This window comes from Pteropus alecto, unplaced genomic scaffold (assembly GCF_000325575.1).
Source record: "Pteropus alecto unplaced genomic scaffold, ASM32557v1 scaffold35, whole genome shotgun sequence".
Taxonomy (NCBI): domain Eukaryota; kingdom Metazoa; phylum Chordata; class Mammalia; order Chiroptera; family Pteropodidae; genus Pteropus; species Pteropus alecto.
The window spans coordinates 4970662-4990967 of record NW_006437828.1 but is presented as its reverse complement, the minus strand read 5'-3'; positions in this window follow the sequence as shown (position 1 = coordinate 4990967).

Here is a 20306-nt window from a genome sequence, read left to right as displayed (position 1 = left end):
TGCAAGTATTAAATGTGTCACACTAATGACAACTATGGTCCATTTTCTCTCTAAAACTACATTTCTGCTACAGCGAGTTTTGATAAGGACTTAGTGTCTGCTTTTGGGTCCAGATTGGAAAACACACGTAGTTAATTCTATATAAACAGTCAAATCTTGTATACACAGCGCAATGGGATATCCATGTCCAGAACATGTTTTGATAAGCTTAATATGATGATGCCACATAATGAGATAGTTCAAGGCTTCAAATTTAAGCATGCAAATGGGAAGATATGAGAATTATAAATCACATGCGTTTTGGCCTTATGAGAGAAGGAAGTTGAAAAACAAACTAAAGTGATTCTCGAGGTGAGGAGACATTACTGAGTCATCTTCTGCAGTGGCCTTCAGGAATTACTAGAAGAAGTTTCTGTTGTACTTGAACACAGTTTCTCATGTACTGTCTAGAGATTTAACATGGAAATGCACCAGTGATGATAAATGAGTAGCAGCTACGCCAAAATCACTAATGACACATTTTTACTTGAGCTGTCTGTAGGAATAGTCATCTACATTGACTTTATTTGTCTTCAGATGATTTCCATCTTACGATAATTTTGTTATTAGCTTGTAAATAGTTTAAATGCCATAAGCAACTGAAAGTCATTTGTATCTATTGCATACCTCAGTGACAGGAGTGTCAACATACTTGTTTTTTTTTTTTTTTTCTTAGCCTATGGAGTAACAGTTTATGCGATTCATTCAAAAGTACTTGTAGATTTCTCCTTTCCTTAGTTACCGACAAGTGGCAGGTAGGTCTTACTATTTAGTTACAACCTTTTTTTGTTTACTTTTGCATTTCCTCAACAATCTTAATTAAGATCATGAGGAATCTATTCATAGAATAGATACTAGACATTTGATAAATATTTTTAAAGTACAGGTCTCAGTCTCCACTAGACTTAAAATAAATGATGGGCATGGACAGGAGGTTGGTGGCAAGATTTAGGTCATGGATTTTTACCTGTAAGGTTTAAGATTTAATTCAGGATATTTTTCTCTCCAGGTAAAAGTTTATTGCTTTAGTAATGTCTGTGTGTTTGTTTACTTGCTTATTTGTTTATTTATTTTAGTTGCCCTACAGATAGTGCAATGACATATCATTTCCAGTTAGGTTTCCCAAACTGAGAGTAGATTTATTTAGGCTTTTTCATATGAACACTTTTTATTATTCACAGTTACTATTATCTTCAAGGCAAAACAAGATTTCTATTTTATTTTAGTGCTCTGGATTTGATTTTATTTGCTTCTTCTTGAAATTCGGTCAGCATATTTCTTGAGAAAATAAAGCAAATTTGGGAGATAGTTTAAGAAATAGACATATTTTCTTTTCTCAAGCACTTTGAAAACTTATGGAGATCTATCTTTGTCCATGCATCTATCTATCTATCTATCTATCTATCTATCTATCTATCTATCTATCTATCTATATATCTTAGATAAATATTGGCCAAAAGAGACATTATATTAATAAAGACATATTTCAGGGTCATAATTCTATCACTTACTAGCTGTATAAGTATGAGACAGTTACTTTATACTTTATACTTAAGTTTTCCCCTCTGCAAAAGGGGAATTCTATTAGTATCTAACAGAATTTCACAAGATGATTGGGAGGATTAAATAAAATAAAATTGGAAACATCTAGTATAGTGTTTGAATATAATAACTCATCTCTGTCATTTATAATTATTAAACATAATCTATATTTGAGAGGAATATGGGTTAAAAGATAACACAAATTAATTTAGATTAGCTGTGAGAGATTTCATGAGAAAAGTCGATTCAGATTTTGATGCTCAAACACTAGCGATTAGGACAGATTCTGCTTCCTGGTGCAAGTGACAAGACTGAGAAAAGAAGCATGAACAAAAGGCCAAGGAGGCATTATATAAATCACTACACCTGCATCATGTATATCTGCCTCAGTCACATGATCGCCCCTGAGGTGGCCACTAAAAAGAACACTTAAGGTAGCAGGCACACCCCAGACTCTAATTGCATTTCCAGGATCTCATGGCTCCTCCCGTGTCAATAGGGCTCACACACTAAATTCCTCACACATCACACCTCTGCCATATTCGAAGACATTGACTTGATCCAAATATATATGTCTGCTAACTTTTACCTTTCAAGAAATCCTCTCCAAGAGGAAAACTAACCAGTCCCTTGTCCTCCTTTCCTGGCTTGAGCTAGCTCCCTTCGGGTTTATTGTGTTCTTTCCCGTAGGTACTTGGTTTGCTTTGTGTATAAGTGCTTACCACAGAGCACTGTAGCTCTCAACTTGCATTTTGTTTCTCCAATAAATTACAACCCGCTTGAAGTCAGGATAATATTTTGTCGCCATAGGGCACACTCAGCGCATAGTTAATTCTTAATATTTGTGTAAAAAATGATGTCTTTACTTTCTCATTGTTTAAATTGGGCTTATATTACTGCATAAATGCTAAGATTCCTTAATTTTCACATTCTAATAGGATGCTAGTCACAGTCATAACAATCTCTTGAATTAATGTAGACATTATTTTGGTTTTACTTTTCAAAAATGCAGTCACGGCTAAAACCTGTATTCGCACAACTCGGCTTATTATAATGAAAAGTATAGAAAAAAAATCACTGGAAGATTTAAGTAGACTTGGGCATAATTAGTAGAAACTTTTAAATTGCATTCTGCTTCATATTCCAAGGACATGTGTTTTATTATTTTGACACTGCTGATATCTGAAGCTAATTCCACAGATATGAATGATATCCATGTCATCATTTTTTGTATTATCAACTGAAAACACAAATGGCCCATAGTATTCAGGAGACTAAGGGAAATTGCACTAATTATCCTAAAGGGTACGTCTTTGCTTCTTATTCATTGGGTTTATTTTATGTTACATATGGCATAAACAAATGAATCTTAACTTGGAGACATGTCTATGATCGATACGAAAGTAGAAAATTATGTTAGCTTTCAGAAAGTATTTAAGCCTTATTGTATAAAAAAAAATTCTTCCCAGATAAAATGGAAAATAGTTTTAGTCAAAGATGTTACATCAAATGTTTATAAATAATTAAATGGGCTTTTTTAAAACAATATGTTTTCCTAAAGTATTTAAATATGTTACATACATGTCTCCCTATATGTATGATAAGTAACGTCTAATATTTTGGAAATAGGATGTACTCAGTGAATTTTAAAGTGCACTTTAACATTTAGAGCACCACTGTCCAATGGAAACATGATGGGAGCAATAAATAATTTTAAATTTTTTAGTAACTACATTTTAAAAACTAAAAATAACCAGGTAAAATAATACATTAGCCATCCAATGTGCAATCAGTAAAAAAAATTATTAATGAGCTATCATACTTTTATTTATTTTTTTATTAATTCATTGAAACCCAGTGTGTATTTGGTCCGTATGGTACATCTCAATTCAGGCAAGCCACATCTCAGGCGTTTGATAATACATGTATCTAGAGGCTACCACATGGGACCTTGTAACTTATAGTGCACTACTGTATTTATCTGTATAGTATAGATACTATAGTATATACAGTGGAAACATGAAAAGTGACATTAAGAAACTATACTTTTAGAAGGACATGTTCTCAATAACATTGGAAATTCTAAGGTTTCTAAGTGTATTTTCTTTACAGACTCATCCAAGCTAAATGACAACACACTAATCTATTAAGATCATGAGACATACTGAAGGTCAAAAGATAATGAAATTTATGGTCTTGGCCCCTTACTACACCAGTGCTTTTACATAACTATCAAACACTTTGAGAATTTATAAAATTCACACTGGATAAGCATGCAGAAAATATGATATTCAGATCTAATTATCATCTGTCATCCCATTGACAGGTTTGGTTGATTTAATCACATCCTTGGAATATGTCTCTTGCTTTCTCATTAGTTCTAGGAAAACTGCATTTGCTTAGGGGAACATACTTTTCAGATAAAATGGGAAATAGTTTTACTTAACGACATTATATGTAATGTTTACAAACAATAACAACGGGTTTTCTTTTTCATAATGTGTATTTTAAGTTATTTAAATATGTTTCAAAATTTGGAAGAGTTACTGGTTTCATGTCAATGACAGTATTTGAGTCAAATGTCATTAAACACATTGATAAATCTATAAACACTAAAATGATAACTTTTAAGTTGCGGTATTGAGGTGAATAGTCATTAGCCACAAGTGGCTAATTTAAATGTAATGTGACCAAGGACTGCTTTTTGGAATAACTTGAACATAAATTTTTTCCAAGTTTTATTAAAATATAATTGATGCATAAGATTGTATAAGTTTAAGATGTAAAATGTGATGATTTAATATACTACAAAGTGATTAACAGAATAAGGTTTGTTTATACCTCCGTCATCTCACATAATTACCATTTTATGTGTGTGTTTTCGTGTGTGTTTGCATGTGGTGAGAATATTTAGGATCTACTCTCAGCAACTTTCAAGTTTAGAATACGGTAATTTTAACTATATTCACTGTGTTGCACACAAGATCCTCGGAACTTATTCATCTTAAAAGTAGAAGTTTGTATCCTTTGACCAATATCTGTCCATTCTCCATCCCCTCAGCTCCTAGCAACCACTGTTCTAAGTACAGATCAAGTATTCCCAATGAAAATTTCATAACTGAATTGAGATGTGTTATAAGTGTAAAATGTACACTTCATACAATAAAAATAATTTAATACTTTATAATTTTTATAACCATTATGTATTGAAATGACAATATTTTGGATCTATTGGGTTAAATACAATGCGTTATCACAATTCATTTCACCCATTGACTTTACTGACTGTAGTTTGTTGGATATGTGACATTGTGTATATGACTCACATTATAGTTCTGTTGGACAGCTCTGGCATAGGGCATTCGCATTCTTTTCATATATACCCATTATCTCAACAAACTATGATAGACTGTATAGAGGAAAGAATGGTTTTCCCAAGACAGAATTTTCTTCAGAGGGTCCTAATTCAGGGCACCACAATGCATTGAATTATTCAATAAAATAACAAGTCCAAAAATCCAATTCATATAATGCCATGAATATAAGGTAGTGTCATATAATTAACATAAAGGAAAATCAGATTACTATTAGTGATTGATAATTGCAACACAGTTAAGCAATAAAATTGAAAGTTACTGCTTACAGTTGAAGACTTATGAGAAAAGAAAATAACGCACAATGTATCATGGATCAAAAAATGTTTTTTTCTACAGTATTGTTAAACTGCTTCATGCCTACTTATCTTTCACTTTCAAGGCAAAGAAAAACTACAAAAACATACTATTTTAAAGATAACATATAACTTGCAATATGTTACCACATAGTTTCATAATGTCACTTTGATGCCAAATATAATGTAAGAGAAATCAAGATTCAGTGTTTATTAAACACTACCAAAATCCTATTATGTGCAAGGCATTGCAGTAAGCACTTTGGAAAATAAAAAGAAAGATAGGACTTCTGGAAGATAGAGACAATGAAAGCCAACATTTTTTTACATGTTGTCTTGAAGATGTTTGTACATTGGAAAATATTTTTAGCTAGAAAAACTAAAGAAGAATTCACAGTGGCAGTTACTTTTTAGTTGAGTCTTACTCTTAGCATAAACATATTCTACATCTGCAAGGTAATTTTTAAAAGAAATTAAACATGTTATCATATTTAATGTGTGAGGTATATTAAATACTTTAATCAATGCTTCTCAACATGTGCACAGAGACCCCCTAAAGACTGTTTCATGCAGTCCCTGATGTCCTCCTTTTTCTAATTTACATATCTGTGTGAGCCTTGGTTTTCTTCGATTACAAAACCTGAAGTGGCATTTCACAACAGATTGTGTTCAGAAGCTGATATGAGCATCCAGCTGTGTACAACCAGAAGAGACATTAGAAACATCTTCTTTTTTTAAAGTAAAAAAATGTAATTCTTCTGGGGGATTTTTGGGGGGTGAAAATTTTTTTCAGAAAAATGTATTCTCTATGTTCACGTAATGAATTCCTTTTTGTTATTTTAAAACCAATAAATACAATTTTTAAGATTTTCTGTTTTAATTTCTAACAGTATGTGTTGTTAGATATGATCTGTATCAACTTAAGCTCTTTGAGATTCTCGATCATTTACTTAAGCGTACGAGGGTCCTGGGACCAAAGTGTCTCACAACTGCTGCTTCGAATGGTCCTGCTTTTATTATATAATCACCAGGGTGAGGGAGCCATGAAGGTGCACTGCTCAGATCGCTCTTTGAGATAATTTGTTGCAAAAGAGTGGATGACAGATTGTCAGGCACTACCTCTGGATCCGCCATAACATTACGCCAAGACGATGCCTCTCTGGGACCAGACAATGAATGTCCACTGTGGGATTCCATTAACAAGTGTTCTTTGCTCCAGGCCCTTGCTGAGATCTTCTCGAAGCTGAACAACAGTCTGTCCCCTACGCCTCTTTCCTTCCTTCCTCCTCTCCTTCCACACGTGTCAGACTTGCATCACGGTCTGAACTTTCTCTCCCCTAGCTCCTCCCATCCCCTCTAGTCTTCATAGGTATTTCTCTCCTTAAGTCTCTTGCACATGAAGTTCCATCTTGATGCCTGCCTCTTGAAGAATCTGAACTGATGTATAAGGTCAGGAAGGGAAACCATATTACGATTAATGATTTTACAATATTTTTATATGCTAGGAGTGCAATCTCATTTGTGTAACATAACTCTGTTCTCAACCTTTGTCATTCAGGATTCTTGCATATTGAATGGGATATGTGGTTAGAAGTAGGAAATATTTTATTTATTTTGAATAATATAGTTTATTTTTTATCCAATTTCTGCCTGAACCTTACCTCATTACCTATGTTTCAATGCAGTAGTTTTCATATTGTTTTGTTTTGTTCGTTTGTTTATTGGTTTTGTTTTAGGGTTTTTGAGGTGCATCTTTAGGAATGCCCATTGTAGAAAGAACAGGTGATGGAAAAGCAAGAGGACCCTAGGGAGATAGTTTCCATGCTCTCTTTTCCAGTTTAACCAAAAATCGCTCTTCTTTAAAGAATTTATAAATTTGCATTTGATGAAAGATTTCATTTGTGTGCAAGTGCTAAATAAATAAATAAAACCATTGTCAACTTGATCTGAATTTTATGTGTTTAAGAAATATGTAATGTGGGTCTCTGCTTCCTTAGGCAGTAATAGCAAGATGTCAAACCTACAGTAATACTCAATTTAATTCTATTATGATTTTATTCAGGGGAGAGTGTGTATTGTAGCTATTGTCTTGCAGCCTGAAAATGAAATGTTCTCATCGTTAGGATAAAAGTGTGATACATAATGTACAACCAGAAAAAACTTTTCTCAATCTGAAAGAATTGAATGAAATGATTTCAGTGTTGTTTGATAAGATTTTCAAAATCATTTGGTATTTTTCCTTAGATGGCAGGGTGTCAGTTGAACAATATCCCAAATCAAAGGATAAATACAGGGAAAAGTGGCAATTCATTGAACTGAATTAAAATTCAATATACCGACTACATTTAAAGATGCATAAAGCAACTGATGATTTTTCTTTTCCATTGTCTTTGATGAATGCATCTAAAATTTACTTTTGAACTTAAAATTTTTTATGGGAATTTTGATCCATTTAGAAACCTATGTAGTCAATTTACTGGAAATATAATGAGCAGAGGGCTTCTTGGTGATGGCCTTAGTCATACACAAAATGCATGCACGACTTCTGGTTATATTATTACAGAAATATCAGAGGTCACTCAATAGCTCTTTAGTATTATAAAGAAATCAATCAGCAGTGATTCATACTCAATAGATGATCAAGAGCAGCACAAAGCAAGAAAAAGAGAAAAATTTTAAAAATTACAATATACACAAAAAGAAGACATTTACAAGTGATCCACTGTTTGTTATATGAAGGCACTGCCTAATAATACAGTAGTTTATTTCTGGTTATCTGCAGCAGAGAATTATGTGCCATTAAAAAAAAGGAAGAGGGGATGGTGAGAGAGAGAGAGAGAGAGAGAGAGAGAGAGAGAGAGAGAGAGAGAGAGAGAGAGAGGAGAGAGAGAGAGATTCTAGAATGCTACAGGTACCTGGGGTTAGATTACCTGACCATGAGACATCAAGTGAATATGTGGCATGTGGGAGACTTGGCCATTGTGATGTGCGAACTTTCACGATCGCCAAGTCACAATAAAGATGAGTGGTTCAGTAGCAACTGTCATTAAGAGAAATGAGCATGTATGGCACACAAATGTAGGAAAACATTCTTCAGTCATAGTACTCATCAAATCAGTGCAATTTAAAACAACGTTGCCACACCATTCCATCTTTTCAGATTAGCAACATTCACAATAATAATACCAAGTATTAGTGTGGGTGTGAAGAAGGTAATCTGAATACATTACTATTATCTAAATTTGAATATCTTTTCCAAAGAACATTTGAAAATTGGTATTATAATTTTTTAAAATGGTCTATACTGTAATTTCATTTCTTAGAATGTATCTTAAGAAAACTCTAAGAAAATTGACTCTAAACTGAAGTACAAAAATATTCATGTGGCACATTTAGATAGGAAAACACTCTGTACAACTTAAAGTTCCAAGAAAAGGGTCAGACTTTGCAGCATTGAATTTGGTTTTACTTTGGGCATGTGTATTTTTCCTAAATGTCTTATGATTTTCATATATTACAATTCTTCTCCTTTCCTCTCATTCGCCATTCATTCTGCTCTCACATGACTTCCGGTTTCACAGCCTCTCCCCAAAGAGCCCTGCTAATGTGTCCCTTGATAACTGTGATTTGTCACTTCCGGTTTTGTACCAGCATGGCTTGCACATTCTCACCTCTACCTTCCTCTCCAGCTCCGTCCCAAACAGCCTTATCTCAACATGACTCTCCTTCCTTTGTTCACTGCAGTTTGTTGTCTTTAAAACGTCTCTTTTATATCCATGCACACTGTGTCTGGGTTGGGTTCTGACAGTCTCACATTTCCCATAGATTTTCTCTGGACTTGAGATGAAAAAGAGGATCCTTCAGCTGGCTGGCGAGGCTGTACACACTACGGTCCTTTGCAGCTTCTGCTGTGTCTTCTGGTCATTCGTCTTCTCTCCCGCACGCTCTTTCCTTCAGTTTCTGAAACTTTCTTCCGCCATCATGGAACTTTTGCACACACTAGTTCCTTCCTCGAGAAGGTTTGTTTTAGTCCACCTACTCGATTAATTACCTCCGTCTTTTGCTTTAGAAGGCAGCTAAATCCTGATTTATTTCGGATGCTTTCCCTGATCCTCCGAGCGAGGTTATTTTTCTCGGTTACACTCTCTAGCAGAACCATGCTTTCTGCTCACTTTTCCCACAAGTTTTGTAAAAAAGTAGCTCATTTAATAATTTTACAAGTCATACAATCATTTGAGTAGTATCATTTAAGTTATCTATCTATGCATTTGTCTAAATTAAATTTTTATTCGTATAATTATTTGCTTAATATCTAACAAGACTGTAGTTCTGGTGAGAATTGATATTTTGTTTTTATCAGCTTTTAATTCTTAATGCCGAACACTTGGTAGGGGCACACAGATATTTTTGAGCATCTCTTTGTTAGTTACAAAGAGTGAAATAAAAGTTAACTACTCAAAATACTCTCTTTTGGTAGATTGAAAATATTCTCAGTTATGGATATAAAGGTCATTATAATTAATTTTCATAATTATGGCTGGGGGCATTAAATGAAAGAACCTACAAATTGATATAACTTTGATAATTTTGTGAGTTTCCTCCAACTTTCCAAGTCCTAACTAAATCTAGTTACAATGTAAAGTCACTCCTTGGCTAAAAATATAAAACTTTACCAAACCCTTACAGTGTCATTCCATACCAATAGTAGTAAGACTTCTTAAAGGATCAAAGAACTAATTTGAAATACATACCCCAGATGCTCACTAGTGTTTGTGTATTCAAGAATGTTTGTGGGTGTGCAAGTGTTTTGCATCAGCTAATTTCTCTTCGTCTTCATACCGTTTTCTGGAATGGGACCTTTTGTAAAAGTCACACCTTCCTCTCCCTCTCTTTTTTTTTTTTTATTGTTTTTGTTTATCTTTTCTTCCCATGGTACAATGTAAAAGCCAGTTACATAAGGAAGGGAGACACTTTAGGGCTATAGAGAGGTGCTCAAAAGAGAAAGAGACAGAAAACCGATTTGTTTTCCTGAGTTTCAAATGGTTGGGAAATATAATAGCACAGACTTGATAGAATACATGTTTACAGGTAACTTAAAAGAATGTTTACATCAGCTTTATTAGAGTTTTTGTGCTTAGAGCTTCCTTTGATTTTCAGAATTTTAGCAAGCACAAATTACATTTCTATTTGATCACTATCATATTTTAAAAAAAGTCTTTGTGGATATCATCAGTTTCAGACATTTGCAAACAGCACCTGGGTAAACTGATTATCCAAGCTACAATCCTCACATGCAAGTTTTCATCGTTTCTCAACGTGTCAACAATATTTAATGAAAACTTTTAGAAAGTTTTAGAAACAGCTAACCTCACATGTAAGGGGCCCCTGAAAATGTTTAGCACTTGTAACATCTGAATGTTTATGGATCAGAAAAAGAAATCTCTTAGGAAATACGTTGCCTGCATACGGAGGTTTTAACTTAAACAATTAGACTTTATAAAGAGATGGGATCATAGTCTTGTCTTTTTCAGGACACCACATCATTTCAAATGTGCATCGATGCTACAGCAGTTTCTTCCCACTAGCCACTCATGTCAGTCATTCACCTTCAGCTACACCAGGGTTTCATTAGCTCATAACATCCTGACCTTGTGTCGGGTGCAAGTCAACAGGAAGTCCATAACCCTTTGCTTTCAGAATTAGCATTCATGATACTAAGACTGTGGTGCAAATTTAGAGTTCATTATTAAATGAGGCATATGTTACTACACTTATAACGGATTCATCCCAGTTATTTTTAGTTTGACCTTTTCTGTATTCATCAAATCAGTTTTGAACTAGACATTGAGGTACCCTTTACAGTTATAAAAATTTCGATGGCTGATATTGTATATGGAGTTTTCCAGATTCTCAATAGTTCCTTAATAAATGTTAGACTTCATTGCTAGTTTAAATAAAACTGAAGTAAGTATAGCTCCCCAGGATATTAATGATCTTTTTTCCAACCCTGCAACCACTTCACTGTCCAAGTATAACTAGATTTGAAAGAATACACCTTCCTTTAGGTATTAAAAGTGACAATAGATCGAAGAAGGACAATTTATATTATGGATTATTGTAAATTATTCATCTTTTTTTGACTCTACTCTTCTCTCATTAATCTAACATCAAAAAAATCTAAACCGAAGAGATGGATAATATTCAGCACACGATACTACAAATTTTCCTTCTTAACTACAGCTAAAATACATCTTAATATTTTAATAAGAAATTTCAAAAGCATGATTCCTAGAAAGTATTAGTGGAGCAAGAAAACATTACTGCAAAGAATTTTGTTTCATCAGGGGCAAAATCTAAGAACTACACGAACAACAACAACAATGAAAATGAAAAGGGAGAATGGACATGTAAGTACACAGAAGAGAAGAAAGACACTCCAGTTCATAAAGATAAAAGCAGAACACAAATCTTAAAGGGCACTTTTCATCTTCCCTTCTCTTTAGTAAAATTTGTTTATAATGCTATAGGAAAAGTGTGGAGTTTTGCAAATTTTATGGATTTACATACGCTTAGTGGTAGGTCATATGCTGTAGAAGTTGTTTGCACCTAATTACTTTTTTTTCTTATTTTACTATTATTCTACTGAAATCATAATATTATTAGATGGATATTATGCCTATTATCAAATTAACTCAAGGGTGATATTTGCAGCCTAGGAAAATTCGGAGAGCCCTGGGAAGTTTTTTCAGATGCTGTAGCTGAATTCTTTAAGAAATAAACAGGATATTTTAAAAGGTGGCTTTTCTGTCATATCATAACGACTCGATGTCAGTGCTGGCTTATGAAATAGGATCATGAGAGAAATATTACTAAGAGGTCTGTATCATGTTTGTGCTATTTCTTCACTTGCAAAGTCACCCATCAATCTTATCTGATTTTGAATTTGCAAGATTTTTTTTTTTTTTGCATTTTACATAATGCATTGTCCATTAAATTGGACGCATAAACATAAAAAGGACTTACTAATTCCTGATCAATGCCGATGCTTAAAAGACACTGAGTTTGGAAAAAGAGTAGCAGCGTAACCACAAAATAGCAAGAACTGAGCTGCTTCTGTGGACTTGATTTGGGATTGTTAAATAGTTATCATAGAAGTGATTGAAATCCTTCTGCTTTTAAGAGCATCTATAGTTTTTTCACTACTCAATTCTCCATTTTTATTTCTCTTTATCATGTTCACTGCCTGATATTTCTTTTTGCATTATACTTCCTACTCATTCATGATGTGAATGCCCATAGACTCACAGGCACTTGAACCTCACAGGCACAGGTCCACCCTTTGGAATGCTGCACATTGGCAATTATATTTACTTACCCTTTTGGGAAGGTTATGTTCACTTCAAATTCTTCATTCTTATAACATCTTTCTGAACTAGAAATTATGTTTTGGCATAACCCAAGAATGTATAGCATGCTCTGAGAACAGGCTTAGGTTTATCACAAGCGTTTTTACTTTAACTTTGTAAAAGTTTCGAAAACAAGTTCGTAAGTCCCAGTAAGGGTCAAGGCTCATGATACAGAGTAATTCACGTACCAAAAGGGTGAGCCACATAATATAGTTAACACAGTAAAAACTAATAAGTTCTGAGATTATTACTTAGGGAACTAATGTTTTAATAATTTCACTAGAGATACAATTATTTCTAAACTGATATTCAATTCCTCCGTGCCTTATCTTCACTTTGGGTCCATGATGACATTTTGAATTTGTATGAATAAAGTAAAAACATTCCCTCGAAAAATTAAGAATAATAAATGATTTATTTTATATAACTGCCTTATATTCTCTCTCTTCCTCCTACTTACATTACCTAAAAGTAATGTAATACATAATGATAATTAATATTCACTTTCAAACTGAAATATGTAATATACTTTCACATTAAAATATCATATTGAAATATATTTTGACATTAGATTGGCATTTTTATATCAGCAGCCAGATTGTTAAAAACTCTAGCATTCCCTGTTTACATAAAGCTTTAAAAAATTAATATTCAACACTTTTATTTATTTCAAAATGATTGTTAAAGGAAGTTTGCCAGAATTTCGAGCAATTTCCAAATTATTCTTTTACTGATTTGGCATATGAGAAAGGCTTTGTATTTTAAAAATATATTCTTTGGACAACCATGTTCATTGCAGTATTATTCACAATAGCCAAGTTATGGAAGCAACTGAAATGTACATCCATGGATAAAAGGATAAAGAAAGTGTTTTATAGACATACAATGAAATATTTTTCAAACTTAAAAAATGAAGAAAATCCTGTCATACGCTAGACATGGATGAAACTTGAGAATATTATACTAAGTCAAGAAAGCTAATCGCGAAAATATTCTTACATTTTAAATGAATTCTTACTTGAATAGATCATTTTGGTTCATTTACTCCATTTGGTTTCTATGAGAAATTTAATGAAAATATTGAATTGCAAAAGCATGATATAATACCAAGAAGGAGACTATGAGCACCATACTGACCGAGAAGGGAAGGTTTTGGTGGTGAGACGCCCAGTTGGAAGAAGGCACGAGGGGCCGACGTGAGAATGCAATGGCAGGCACCGACTTTAGTGCAGGCAGTGCAATTCCATCGTGGGGAGTGTGCTTCTGCTCTTCTTCTGCTCCCCTTTCTCGTGTTCCCCTTCTGCTCCCCAGCGGACCGCATGGCTCCACATATATCAGAGTACAATAGTGGCATTCAGCCACACATGCAGAATACAATAAGCTGAAGTATGTTTACATATTTTAGGGCCAGATACCCTACTACACTAATGGAACATTTTAAATCTGGCATTCTATTACTAGCCACGAGCCAGACTTGGGACCAGCCGGACCTGGGATACCCACAGGGACTCCCTGGTCTAGAAATTCAGATCTTTGCCAAATGTCACCAAATGTCAATACACACACACACTTTTTTTTTTTTTTACTTTTAATACCTGATTATTTCCATCATTTGACTAGAAATTTTATGCTGAGCACCGTTGTCTTTGAGTCTTTCTATTTAGTTAATCTGATTTCAATTATAAAAATGTTAAACATATGAAAGTAGATTACCTAAAAGTGTTTTTAACTTTTTCAAGTTATAAAATAATATAAATTTAGATGCATAATAAACAAAAAAGAAGAATGCATGGCTAAGTTTGCACACGTGCAATGATTATTTTAGCTTGAATGAAGTGACAATAATGATAATATTAATTAATCTTCTTATGTTTATTTTTAATATCTTTATAGTTCTTTTTTCTCAATTTGCCTTTTGGGTGGGGTAGAGCAATTTTATGACTTTGCAAAAATTCTAGCAAAATTAGTATATGTATTTTATATAGAAAAGAATCTTTAAATAAAAATATATAATGCGTTTTAACTCAGAGATCAATTCTGAAAAATGTGTGGTCTTGATTACATATACAACCATAGGTAAGTTATAATTATTATGATTCTTCCATCTTTCAAATTAGAAACGAAATCATGGTAAACCTAAACAGCTTTATGAGGTTTAAATGAGATAATAATTACATGTCTAACAAAACTTTGTCTTTGTTTTGTTTTGTCTTTCCAAAGTAAATATTTGATTTGATGTTCTGGAACTCAGAAAATAGTTGTTCATATGAAATGCAGAATAAATATCGCTGCTTTTTATTTCAGATTTTCATATAGGCAATAGATGATAAAATGATTTGTATTACCATACAAACCACTATATATAAACTACTACTGTCTAAAATCATTTCCAATCCATACACATAGAGAACATTGGATATGTTTGCTTATTTGTATATTGTTTATTTGTTGTGGTTTTATGTGGATCACTGTCAATAGGATATGGTAGTGGATAAATATTATGAATATTAATAAATCATTAATTCTATACATTTGCAAAAGAAAAGACTTATTAATAAAATTCTGTGTATTCACATTTAATAATTATTTAAATAAAACAATAATAATAAAAACAGAGATCCCAGATGCTGATTCTTAAGATACCACTTTCCTCACCAGACTGTTATTGCTAAGTCAAGGGTTTTGTGAGTCAAGAGCAAGCTGTAAATGAAATTGAAATTATGTCCATGAATAAATTTACCGAATCATTAAATCTAATAATCACAGATTCACTTATTATTACTACCATAAAATTATTAATAAGATTCTTAAATAATATTAAATATTATCATTAATGATGCTAAATAATAATGGGATATAATGTGACTTGTGACATAGCCCTTTGCCAATATGAACAATTTAAGAATGTTAAGGATTATGGAATAGAAGGAGTCTGGGTCACTGAATGTGTATTTAGGCCCTAGACCCTTTGTAGACTGCTTACTCCCAGACAGGTGTCACACGTGAAAACACACGTACACTTCTGTCATTCCAATGTCAAACTGTACTTCCCTTTGGTATCCCATATTCCAAAAGTAGACTCTACTTTTACAGTTAAAATCTATTTTCCGTATTTAAGCAGTATATCAATGAACTTTTGCCGCCCCCTCCTCCCGCCCCCGGAAAAAAACACCCTAAATTCAGTGGCTTAAAAAAAAAAAAACAGTCACTTATTCTCACTTATCTGTAGATTTGCAGGCAGTTGGCTGACCTAGCATAGCTAACCTGGGTGGCTTTGGTGATCTCAGCTAAACCCACCTTTACCTCTGGGTGTCGCTCATTCAGGCCATCCTCAGCTGACTTGCCTGTGTTCTTCTGGAGGAAACGGTAGAGGCTGTAAAAAGGCATTACCAATTGTGCAAGCACATTTCAAAAATCTACTCTCATTAGATCTATAAACAGCCCATTTGTGAATTATCGAAAACCATAAGGCTTAATCTATCATCGAAGGGGTGAGGAAGAGTCAGCTTTCATGGAAATTAAGGGAAGAAAAGGGAAGTTTCTGGGCAATAATCTAATCCTTCTTCAGAGTTTTTACACTGATCTGAGAAGTGGTTAAATTTTCAGTTTGCGTGCAGTGAAGAACCTCAGAGTTCTCGGTATTTCCAATGCGACCTGTGCTCTGATTTAAATTTATGTAGGAGAAAGAGGAGGTCCCCAAAGCACTACACGATGTTAGCCAACCCTCCTTATCACTCCCAGTACCTCTATAATAATCTTCTGTTTAATGTCACAATCTGATTGATTTCATTTTGTCTTTTGTTGGAAGATTGTCCTTGGTCTCTTGCATTTCGACACATCTTGTGAGTAGAGGCACTGTTAGCATTTGTTATAGGCTATCTTTTCAAGGATGCTTGTTTGGCAAACAGCCTTGGAAGATAGATATCATGTTACTTTCTGAAGCAGAGAGCAAACCCATTTATTGCCCAGTACAGAGTCCAATGTAATGTCTTTTCCAAGGCAAAGACCGGGATAGTTAACGTAGCGAAATAAAAGATTTGGTTTCCTTGAGTGGTGTTTCCTACCTTTGATACAAACACTCTTCCTGCACAGCTGTATCCCTCTATATCCCTCCCCTGGGACTTGTGGGACAAGAGAAACCACCATGAACATAAAGTGCATGCTGCTTGCTGGACTGTGAGTAATAAAGTCCTTTGTTTCTGACACGGGAATCTAATGTCTTCTGCCAGCATCTATGAAATAGTGGCAGGCTAACTTGTTAGCTTGCCAGCAGGGTAAAATTTCAAAACCTTCACACTTCATGATACTCTTCATTGTGATACTCTTCATCCTACCAGGGTAAAGCAGGACTCACAGGTATTTGCTGATTTTCACCTCCTTAAAGCTCTGTACACACCATTTTCTAACCCATTTCTCATTCCTTTTGAGCCTTTAAAACACTTCTCCGGGGCCCTGAGAAACACTCCTACTCAATAGCAAAATATGTGATATTTGGACCTTCTCTGAATGTGTTCTTTACTTTCTTGCTCTGACTTCTATCTCTACCTTGAGGACACGAATTCTCTCAAGTCAAATCTGATTCTTTTTCTTCTTCAGCATGGAGCTAGAATATGTCCCTTTGTCATTGTTGCTTCCATGCAATTCTCCTTTTCTTCTCTTAATTTCCAGCCCAGAAAAAAAAGGTCAATCTTGAATTTCAAGTTGCCCAATAAAAATAACTGCTATTCCTCCTTTTTAAAAAACACTTGAGCTATTGTTTCAAAACAAATTAAGGTATAATTTTTAGACTGTAAAATACATCCATTTTTAAGTGTACGATTCAATGATTTTCAATAATCAGTTAGTAAATTTTCCGTGTTGTGCAACCATTACCATAATCTAGTTTTAGAACATTTCCATCGCACCAATAAGATCTCTCATGCTTGTTGATCATCTCCTTTCCCTCATGTACTCATTTCCCTCCTTAACTAGCTTGATTCCACAGTTAATAATTTTAATCTGCTTTGCAATATCAATTCCTTTATCACGGCCATGTTTTTTTTTTTTTTAACTTATTCATTTTTACAGCCAATTCTCTACCTACTCCTGAATTCACCTGTTGCTGAAGAAACTCACGGTTCTGTTACTGGCTTTATTTTAATTTTTTGACTATCAGCATCAAGTGAGCCCTGAGTGCTGGCAGAGAGTGACATCTTACATTTCCTTAGAACATTCATTAGCTTTCTATTTCTATCTCATTATCTTACCTCGTAATTCCAACTGCTCTCTGCCCTATTCTCGCTTCCAGTGAATGATTTCACTTCTGGGAAAAGAAGCAATCATAAATAGCATTTCTTCATCACATGTATGAACCATATGCTTTGTGTTTCTACTATTGTCATGGATGAAAATCTGTACTTTTCTTCAAAAACATCTTTCACTTGCATGCTATATTCTTAGTCATTTCAAAGGTTATAAATCCATCTGTTTTTCACTCTCTTCATTATCATTTTTCCTCTCCTTCCATCAATTCCCTTAACACACGATAACGCAATACATTCTCTCTTTAAAAACAAAACAAAACAAACACAAACCTCTTGACCTACATCCTGCTGTAGCTCTTGCCTTTTTACATAAACTTTCCTTGACAGTTATACATACTCACTGGTTGCAATGCCTTCACTTTCTCTTTCCTTGAAAGCACTTCACTGAGGCTTTTCCCCCTCATGACTCTACTGAAAATTCGTGTGTCAAGGTCTCTAGGGACCTGCATATTACCAAATCCAGTAGTCATGTCTTAGTGGTGTGATAGTAAAATTTAACAATGCTTCTTAGGAGGAGAAAAAAAAAAAAATCTGCTTCTAAGAGTCTGCTGATGCCCATGGTGTAAATACTCCAGTTGTGGCCAATTTCAAGCCTCCAACATGAGAAATGCTTATAACTGGCTCTCATTTACTAGCAGAATCGGTTCCAAAATCCAATGGATTCGCCTTAATGGATGTTGCCTTATCTGCAGTGTTTGATGCAACTAATCACTTCGTACTCCTTAACATCTCTTTTCTGGACAAATCCTCTTTTCTGGAATTGCTCCTATATTGAGGTTTACTCCTTCTCAGGCTCCTTTTTGGAAGTTGCTCATACCCTTGACTTCTTGGTGTTGGAGTTCCCTGCTGCTGCGCCCTGATATGTCTTTTCTTTTCCATCTCTTCTCTAACTTGTAGATTTCATTCCAGCCATTGAAATTAAATACTCTCTGTATCCAGATATCCCACCCTAACTTCTTCCAAATGTCTGAATTCATATATCCAATTATGAACTCGAAGGCTCCACCTAGTATTTAAAACTAAACGTGTCCAATACTAAATTCCTGTGCTTTTTTTGCTCAAAACATGGTCTCATTTCAAGGCTTGGAATGCTTTCCCTTGTGTATTCAAATGGTTCACTCACTCATGTCTTTGCGCAAATGTCAATTTCTCAAGTGACACATGTTCTTACCACAACTTAAAATCCTTGCTAGATTACTTGTCACCTTCTAATATAGCATACACACACATTGGTCTATCATCCATCTATCTATCATCTATCATCTATCTATCATCTATCATAGATCATCTATTTATCTATGAACTTATTTTTTAAATAATTTTGTTATCTATCTGATTCTACTAGAATATAAGTTCTATGACATCAGTTTTTCTTTACTTTATTCTTTTGTTTATTGATGTATTCTAAGCAGCTGGAAAAATGCCTGGGCATAATAACATAATATAGAAACTCATAAAAACTTCATTAAAAGAATGAAAAAAATTACCACTTACTGATTACTATTTTTCAAACACTGTGATAAATGCTAGTTATGTTATCTTACATGACTCTCACAAATGAACCTAGGGCACAGTATTGAGATTTAATTTTAGTTCTGCTTATCATTCCACAAGCATATAATAAAGATGTGGTCCTTCATCTTTCATACCTATTTACATTAGCTTATTCACTAGTCCTGTATAATTGTATCTGCAATTTTAACTAATGTTTTTTTTTATTTTATTTTATTTTTATTATTGGACCTAACAGGCCAAGATATTAGAATTAGCTTGCCATGTGGTCTGATCAATTTTCATCAAATTTAAAATGTTCTCTCCAAAATAGGACCACTGCACAGACAAGAATAACTCTATTTAAGATTTAGTATCACAGCAATTTAATATTTCAATGCCAAAGCATTGATTGGGATGCATGGGCCAATATATCATAGAAAGATTGATATTTGGTTAAACTTTATGTCTTCTGATTCAGAAGTCCACCTCAGATAGCCTTCAAAGTAAAGATTAGAAAGCTCTAATTGCCCTAGTCCACCATACCATGTTTTTTTTTCCCTTTGAGAGAATTCTAAATGAAGGATAATTTTAATTTTATTTCTTTTCAATTGGTAGATATCTGTGAACTTGAACTTTTTAAAATTAGTTTCTTTGTATGTAGGGGGAAGAGCGCATTGAGAAGAAATCATAGTTAAGCTTACAAATCCCTACAGCTATGTAGAAACAGCAGACCTTATGATCTAGCATTGTTTAAAAGCTATGGTTCCTTGAATCCAAGGTTAAACAAAGTTTAATGGGAAATATAGATTACTGTTATTTTCATGGCTCAAAAGTTATGGTTTTTAATTATAA